Raw genomic sequence first — 7,849 nt, 5'->3', positions numbered from 1 at the left:
CTGTGAAGACATTTTAGTTCCCAAATAAGTATTGTGAATACTTATTCTAGTTCTCTGTCTTTAGGAGGTAAGGGACAAATCCTCTCAGGCCCTCAGAATTAAGAATTTACTTCTTGAGGTAGACATAGTGTCTCTTTAGCCTATAACTTTTGTTTTTGCCACATGATTTTATTAGCTTTGGCTGTGAACAAACCACCCCCAAATTTATTGGCTTCAAACAACCAGCCTTTGATTTTGCTCAGAATTCTGTGGGTCATGTGGGTGGTTCTACCGGTCTGGTGGAGCTCAGCTCTTGTGTGCCAGGTTCTCTCTGAATCTGTGGTCATTTGGTGGAGTGGCCAAAGCTAGGTGATTTAACATGGCCTCAGTCACATATCTGGCAGTTGGTAGGTTCTTGGTTCTTCTCTAACTCACACATGTTTTTTAAACTTCTGCTGAATCATGTATGCTAACCTAAGCAAATTGCAGAGACAACCCATATTTGAAGGTAAGGAAACAGACTCCATTCATTCACTGGAAGATTTGTACTGTCATATTGCAAGGACATGGATGAAGGGAGGAGAAGAATTTGTATTCATTTATACACACTACCTTGTCATTCTCTGGTGTTTCCTAATAGATCAGATCTTCCTAAATTAAAAATCGTGATGTGACAGCCTCTAGCCACTTGCCAGTTAGAAATATTAAAGGACCAATCCTCTTACAGTTTTTCCTCCAAATTTACCTTCTAGTATTCAGTTTTTCATGAACATGGAATTTTTTTTTTGTCATCTAGGTAAGTAGCTTGAATTTAATAACATTAATTAATAACATTACAAAATGTACAAGACGTAACATTACAAAAATATGTATCATCACTTAAGTAAGATTTTAAGTATTACTATTTTTTTAAATTTCTTTTCAGCATAACAGTATTCATTGTTTTTGCACCACACCCAGTGCTCCATGCAATACGTGCCCTCCTTAATACCCACCACCTGGCTCCCCCAACCTCCCACCCCCCCTGCCCCTTCAAAACCCTCAGGTTGTTTTTCAGAGTCCATAGTCTCTCATGGTTCACCTCCCTCTCCAATTTCCCCCAACTCCCTTCTCCTCTCCATCTCCCCATGTCCTCCATGTTATTTGTTATGCTACACAAATAAGTGAAACCATATAATAATTGGCTCTCTCTGCTTGACTTATTTCACTCAGCATAATCTCTTCCAGTCCCGTCCATGTTGCTACAAAAGTTGGGTATTCATGCTTTCTGATGGAGGCAGAATACTCCATAGTGTATATGGACCACATCTTCCTTATCCATTCACATGAACATGGAATCTTAATGGTGATCTTCCCTTGTGAAAATCCTTTGATATTGGGTTAGTGTTCTCTGAGTTAAGCAAACTCTATTCCAATATACTTTATGATACCATGTCATCCTTATTTACTCATGTTTTAACTTTCCTCTGAACCTTCTCCAGTGCCTCTTTCTCTTTCTCTTTTTCCCTAAGCATGATGACTAGAACAATGTTTTAATAGCCATCAGACAAATGGCAGAAAGATTACCTGAAGTTTTAATTATGCTTTAATTCATGTAAGCTAATTCTGGAGATGCAGTTCTGAAAGACTCAATTCTTGGAGCATAAGAGCTTAGAATTCCAAACCCTTTTATTTACTAGGTATGAAGTCTTGGCTAAGTGATACATTAATTTACATATTTGTATTACTTACTTATTTATTAAAATATTACATCTTTTATCTAAAACTGAGAATAGTAGTTACCTTATAGGGCTATTGTAAGTGAATAATAAGGTATTTGGTATGTAGTGGATACTAAATAAATAGTATTTACAAAAATAATAACAATCAACATTTTTTACTATTATTACTATTTTAGTCATAGTGGCTAAATGCTTCATTTTATGTTTGCATTATTTCTAAAGTTTATTTCGGTTGGTTCTTGGTCAGCTAAATGTTCGATGTATTTTCGTAAGCTTAGCTATAGGAACTTTGGAAATGTCACACTGAGTTGGTCCAGAAGTTACTTTACCTCATTTCTACATTTCAGAATGGCTGTGGAACTCCATAGCCCTCCTGCTAATAAGGCATCTAGGCCCACTGATACATGGGTAAGATAAATTTGTGCACTACCTTCTCCCCATGTCTTTAGGTTTTTTATTTTCCGATATGCCAAAATTGACTCTGGGGATTGTTCTAGCTCTAAAGTGGTTTATGGAATAATTGTATAATATCCCTGTATTCCTCAACGTTCCCAAATCAAGCTTTCATTCAAGCCTCTTATTGCTGGCTACTCCAGGGAAGTTACAATGATCCAAGTGTTTGATGTTTTCAGATTCATAGTTAATGGGATCTTCTTGTCACAGCTGCCCTCATTTCCTTGTTAGAAAGCTCCAAGAAAGGCCCTCTGTGCTCTTTATCTTTCTCTTCTCTTCCTGCAGCTGAAGCTCAGTTTTGTTTTTAAATTTCTTATCTTTTTCTCTGTTGCAAAATCTCTCCCATTTAAAAGATCCAGATTCATATTCTAGACAGTAGCTGTCAGTTAGTGTGACCAGATGTCACCTGTGTAGGGGCTTGCAGATCCTTTAGATTTCTCTTGCTCTTTAAGTTATAAATATATTATTCCATGAATGATGATAAAACCCAGTGTCCTTCCCAGATATATTTCAGAAGGGGTAATTAGATACAAGGGAAGGAGATTATTTTAATCATGGACTAAAGGGGAAATAAAATCATTGCCCAGAACATCACACAGGTAAAAACACTGACTATATCAGAACCTAAAAATAAATTAAAGCCCTTAATTAGAAAGATATGAAGGATACTAAAGTGTAGGGTTTCTTAAATCAATGACACGGTAAGTTCATCTAACAGGAAAGCTCACTGATGGCAAACACTGTAGGCTCCAATCTTCCAATTAAGCTTTCTCACATTTTCCTTCTGTCATGTGAACAACCACAAATTATTAGAAATGTGAGGGAACATGGAATATAGAAACAGAAATAAAAGGAAAAAATCAGGGACTATATAAAAGAAGAAAACTTAACCAAAAATCCACTAATACACTCAGAAATATAGGAAGAAATATTGCATCCATGAAATGAGAACACTATAAAATGGGACAGAGAATAAATACATCTCTTGAAAATGATAGCCAAAGAGAAAATGTCAGTAGAAGCGTTGGCATATTCAGTAGAGAAAATTAACAAGAATGTACAAAAAAGGAGCAAGTTGATAGAAAATGGAAGATAAAATATAATAGTAGTAGTAGTTGTAGTAGTAGTAGTAATAATAATAATAATAAAATGGTTAATTCAGGAGATTTAACAGCAGTTCCAGAGAAAAACAGAGGGGAGAAAATAATTTTAAAAATTTATACTTAAATACTTAGAAGAATTGATAAAAATAGACCCATATGAATAAATTTCAGAGCAGTTGGTATAAAAAAAATCCTTTAAGATTCAAAGAGGAAAAAAACTGAGTCACACACATAAAGGACTAGTAACCAGAATGGCTTTGGACTTTCCAACATCAATACTAGAACTGAGAAGAGTGTGAAGCCTTAAATACTCAGAAGAAAAAGTTGTTCTAATCTAGAATTTTAAAAAAAAAATTAAGGATTTTATTTATTTGTTTGACAGAGAGGGAACACAAGCAGGAGGAGGGGGCTTAGCAGGGAGCCAGACATGGGTCTCAATCCCAGACCTTGAGATCATGACCTGAGCCAAAAGCAGAGGCTCAACCCACTGAGCCACCCAGAAGCCCCCTAATCTAGAATTTTATAGCCAAGACCAACCATCAAACTTTTGAAGATACATAAACCAAAAAATTTTCAGGCATACACAATTTCCAAATTTTATCTTCCATGTGCTTTTTCTCAAAGGACTACTGGAAACATAAAAGGACGTTCAAACTCATTAGCCATTAAGGAAAATGTAAGTCAAAGCCACAGTAATATATCTCTACAAACATATTAGAGCGGTTGAAACAGAAAAGTGATAATACCAAATGCTAGTGTGGATGCGGAAAATTGGATCTCTCATACATTGCTAATGGTAATATAAAAATGGTCATGTACCTTCAGAAAATAGTCTGGCAGGCTCTTATAACTTAGCAGTTGTACTCTGAGACATTTATCCCAAGGAAATGAAATTTTACATTTACACAAAAACCTATACGTGAATGTTTCTAACAGCTTTATTCATAATCGAAAAATACACGAAACAGCCATCTAATGTCCTTCCATAGATGAATGCTTAAATGAAGCTTAGTGAAAAAAAAAATCTCAAGAGTTTAAGTATAGTTGATTTTACTTATGGAACATTCTTGAAATTACAAGACAATGGAAAAGGAGAAGAATAGTGGTTGCCGGGAGATAGAGATAGGGTTGGCGGTGAGGTATTAATCCAAGGAAGTATCAAGAAGGAGTTGTTTTGTGGATGTGAAACAGTTCTGTACCTTGATTATTGTGATAGTTCCAGAAATATATATCCAGGATAAAATTATATAGAACTAAACACAACTAAACACACAAACATATACACATGCAAATGTAGGACAAAAAATGATAGAAACTAAATAAGGTTTGTAGTTTAACTGTAAATGTACCAGTGTCAGTTTCCTGGTTTTGCTATTGTGTTACAACTATATAAGATGTAGCCACTGGGGGAAGTTAGGTGAAGAAAAATCAGACACCTATCTTTGCAGCTTCTAAGAATTTTAAGTCTATAAGTACCTCAAAATGTATGATTAAAAAAAAACTTTATAGAGCTTGAAAAGTAAAAACACTGAAGTATGAAAGTAAAGTGTATATGTGTATTTGTTTTTTATTGTTATGTTAGAAAATTAGAGAATGGTTCTTAGGAACATTAAAATCAATAAATGTGCTTCCATGTTTTGGCTATTATGAATAATGCTTCAATAAACATAGGGGTGCATCTATCTTTTTGAATTAATGTTTTTCTTTTCTTTGGGTAAATAACCAGTAGTTGAATTATTGGATTATATGGTAGTTCTGTTTTTGTTTTGAGGGACATCCATAGTGTTTTCCACAGGGACTGTACCAATTCCTGCCAGTAGTGCAAAGGGTTCCTTTTGCTCCACATCCTTGCCGACAGTTATTTCTCATCTTTTTTATTTTAGCCATACTGATAAGTGTAAGAGGATATCTCATTGTGGTTTTGATTTTCATCTTCCTGGTGATTAGTGATGTTGAGCTTCTTCTCATGTGTCTATTGGCCATCTGTATGTCTTCTTGGGGAAGTGTCTATTGAGGTCCTAGGCCCATTTTTTAAATCAGATTGTTTGGGGCTTTTTTGGTGTTGAGTTGTATAAATTCTTTATATATATCAGATATTAACACCTTATGGATATATCACTTGTAAATGTCTTCTCCCTTCCAACCAGTTCTTGGGACCTGTAGGTGTAAGGTAGCATCTGAAAAATCAATTCTTCCAGTTTTACCAGAACAAACCTAACCTAAAATAGGAGTAACTTAGTTTCAGAAAGAAAAATAGGTTGCCCTTAAGTAAATCATAAATGCTCTGGCTCCCTATAGCCCTTTTCACCTTGTTTTATAAACAGCTACTTTACACGTTTACATTCCTTTATCGGCTCCTAAACACATCTGATTTTGTCAGCTCTAGACCCAAACTTATTGATGGGACAGTACAAGGTATCTCAAAAAAAGGAGAGGGGTGGGGGCAATGCCTTTGAAAAGCAGAGAAAAGTGGAATTCTTGCAGATTGGAAAGTTGCCTGTGGGCCCAGGGGGCATTGAGGACTTCTGATTTGCTCCCTAGCATTCTCAGTAGAATGAAAAAAACCTCAGAGAGGATGGTTTTCAACTTTCTTACATTTTCACATTGTAAGTCCAGCCCTAGGCACTGTATTTTTGCAATTTGGGGAAAAAATCCTGTATTCCAAGTGTGTTATATAAGCATCAAATTCAGAGGACACTTTGGATCTAATAGGATGAGACAATGAGTTTCTCAGTGTAAGTGGTGTGGACTAGTCATTATTGATGGGAATCACCTCTACAATGACTTACATTGTTTTAAGACCACAAGACCCTGTGCTTGGGTATATGTGTGTGTGTGTGTGTGTTGGATGGGTGTGGAGAAAAATGGGCAGAACTGACTGCATGGGTTGGATTCTCAAAGAATATGATTTAGAGTTGTAAATATCTATTTACTGAACACCAGCGTTTGTGGACTAAAAGTTAAACATAAACAAACACCACATAAATATGTGCTAATCTAGCTGAAGCAAAAGGGGAAATTATTAGTATTATTCAGAGTGAGTTGAATACAAAGTGGCAACCATGTAGGAACAGGTAAGGTAAGGACCCTACCAAGGTTGAACTAACTCGGGATTGAGGCGGCTCATCCTTACTACAGAGGCAAAAGCGACAAGGAGCGGATTGTCAGTCTCTCCAGCTCCATGCCTCATTATTCTACCATACATAAGTTCACTCAACTCTAGTTGGAGAGCTTAGGTTTTTAAAAATGATTGAATGCCTGCTTAAAGCAAGCCTTTTTGTGGAATTCTGCTGAAGACACAGCTATGACACGGTCTGGGGTTATTCACAAGGATATGAGAGAATTATGAGAGTGTATATGATTTCAAAAAAGGAGAAAGATGGAGAGAAATCCCTGGAAACACTAATTTTAGATTTTTTGAAATGGCAAGAAAAATGCAGAATCTGACAAGTGATGAAGACCGCAGAGAGAAGGGGTGGTTAGCAACTCCAAATGTACTTAAGAAATTGAAGAAATGTTGATAGCCTTGGAGGATGCAGAGTATCTGATGGTTTTTGACCACAAAACAGGCAACCAAAGGTCAATTTCCTTTGTCCATTGAGGTTATGTGTTGACAAATTAGAAATGATTGCAGGCATACAGAAGTGAGCAGATCTTCAGTATGTGACAGTTTGTTACAACATCTGCATCTCTGCCATTCCCTGCCTCCTACTTTTCCTATCCCTAGGTATGGTTTTTTTTTTTTTTTTAAGATTTTATTGGCAGAGAGAGAGATCACAAGTAGGCAGAGAGAGTCAGAGAGAGGAAGTGAAGCAGGCTCCCTGCCTAGCAGAGAGCCCGATGTGGGGCTCGATCCCAGGACCCTGAGATCATGACCTGAGCTGAAGGCAGAGGCTTTAACCTACTGAGCCACCCATCTATCCTATCCCTAGGTATGTTTTATCCTCTCCCTGTACACTACAGTCTGTACCCATTGCTACATTACATCTCATTAACAATTGGACAAACTTAGAGCATATATCCTCAACACAGATTTGTGGAGTGAGGAGTTGGGTGGGTGATTGGAAACAGCAAAGCAAGGGAATGGTGTGATTGATTTTTATTTCTCACGGACTCTTGGCTCTTGAACCCTTTGAAAGCCTACCTGGACTTCTTCCTGGTGGACTTACTGAGCCCCTGTAATACACAAGGGAGGAGGCAAGGAATTGTAGCACCATAGAAAAGTAAGTTCATTAAATATTAAACTGTAAAACAGAAATAGACTCATAAATAGAGAACAAACTGGTGGTTTGGGGGAGGGTGGGTGAAATAGGTGAAGGGAATTAAGAGGTACAAGCTTCCAGTTTTAAAATAAATCATGAGGATGAAAACTACAGCATAGGGAATATAGTCAATAATATTGCAATCCCTTTGTACGGTGACAGATGGTAACTACAGGTACTGTGGTGAGCATTTTATAATGTATACAATTGTCAGATCGCTACGTTGTATACCTGCAATTAATTTTGTATGTGAACTATTCAATAAAAAATGTATTCTGTTGTAAAATGAATTGGTGATCATAAATTGAAACACTCACACTAATAAGAGAGT

At 36.6% G+C, this 7,849-nt stretch overlaps 1 protein-coding gene across 1 annotated transcript in view; it reads left to right on the top strand.

The window, feature by feature from the left end:
• LOC125078668 (membrane-spanning 4-domains subfamily A member 4A-like) overlaps positions 1-7,849 on the top strand; it is a 210,631-nt gene that overhangs the window by 96,249 nt on the left and 106,533 nt on the right. The gene's annotated exons all lie outside the window — the stretch shown is intronic.

Source organism: Lutra lutra, chromosome 10, assembly GCF_902655055.1.
Source record: "Lutra lutra chromosome 10, mLutLut1.2, whole genome shotgun sequence".
NCBI classification, from domain to species: Eukaryota; Metazoa; Chordata; class Mammalia; order Carnivora; family Mustelidae; genus Lutra; species Lutra lutra.
This window is presented reverse-complemented; position numbering and strand designations above follow the sequence as displayed.